Source organism: Cyphomyrmex costatus, unplaced genomic scaffold (genome assembly GCF_001594065.2).
Source record: "Cyphomyrmex costatus isolate MS0001 unplaced genomic scaffold, Ccosl1.0 scaffold110, whole genome shotgun sequence".
NCBI lineage: Eukaryota > Metazoa > Arthropoda > Insecta > Hymenoptera > Formicidae > Cyphomyrmex > Cyphomyrmex costatus.
The window spans coordinates 47298-48743 of NW_017275064.1; positions in this window are offsets into that span (position 1 = coordinate 47298).

Here is a 1446-nt window from a genome sequence, read left to right on the forward strand (position 1 = left end):
AATTTGTCGGTAAAACAAAGGGCTAAGTTTTCTAGCCCTAGGATTGGTTGGGAGTTAGGATGAGTCTTGTGGGCGGGAAGGAGTTTGACCGATGTCACCGCTATCTTAAGTTTATTGGCCTTATCTTGTTTAAAGTACGTGAGGGGCCGCATCGAGTAAATGCACGTGCAGCCTTTCTCGCGAGGCTCACCGTATGACAGATTTTAATTTTTACGAGTGCAACTGGTGAGTATCATCCGCAATTTGACTGATAGTAGAGTGAATGGCTTTACTGTTTTCGGTGACATCGAGTGTATATTTATTACTTTTTCTAGCTGAGACTTCGAGGAGATAATTCGTGTTCCCACAATTCGTGCACGTACGCTCGTAAATAAATTGTCTTAAGATAAATTTTATGGCGGGATAGCGAGAGTACTTTTGTTTAAGTTTTTGGTAAGGCGACAGCCGGACTGTCGGTTATTTATTTATTGTCTCGCTATCTCGTCACTTGTAGACCTTTCCGGAAGAAAGAATCGTGAGAATCGTCTGGACGTAACAATATATAGATATTATTTTATTTAAAAAATTGCCATTTTTAATGTATTATAGATATAAATAGAAGTAAACAAAAGTCCTAAATATTCATTAATTTAATTTTACATTTAGTTAAATCTACAATAAAGATAATCCTTACCATTTTCAGCTCTTTTTGCATCCTCGGGACTAAGAATCATTTTATATGATTCATTAGTTTCACTATCTATTAAGGTTATCTCAGTGTAAGTAGCCATCTTGAACTGCGACTGCTTTACCTCGCTGGCTGCAGTAGTTACAACAGGAAATGACATCAAAATTTATGACGTCATAGATCTGTACAAGTGCTTTCACAGTACACTGTAATCCATTTTGGAACGCCGTTGGTACTACTGGCAGTACTTGCAGTAAATAAAAGAACGCACCCTAGAGAAGTGTTCCTATTCTCGCCAGTAAAAAGTGACGTCAGGATTTGTTGCGTTTCTATGCCCTACGCTTTCTACAGTTTTCGTTTCATATTACAGTTTCATTTCATATTTTCGTCATCAGTGATCTTCATTGAATAGATAAGTAAATAATATATATTCCATGTAGCAATGTTTACTTGCAACTCTGTAATATTTGGATACCGGAACGAAATCGTTGTCTAACCTCTTTAGTCGCCGGGGTCAATTATTTTAAGACATGGGTACCGAAATATTACAGAGTTGCAAGTAAACATTGCTACATGGAATCAAGAGACGCGGTAGCGTCTCCGGCCATGTTCAAAAAAACTGTGAGACGCTACAAGTCTCTTATCCCGAGCCACCAAAGTCCATTTTTGGGAGGTGCTAATTACTAAAATATAAAAAATTTTGAATCGAACGTTATGGGTGCGTTCCACTTGGCGCTCACAACGTTCACGCTCTCTACGCCGCGATCACTCGTTCCACT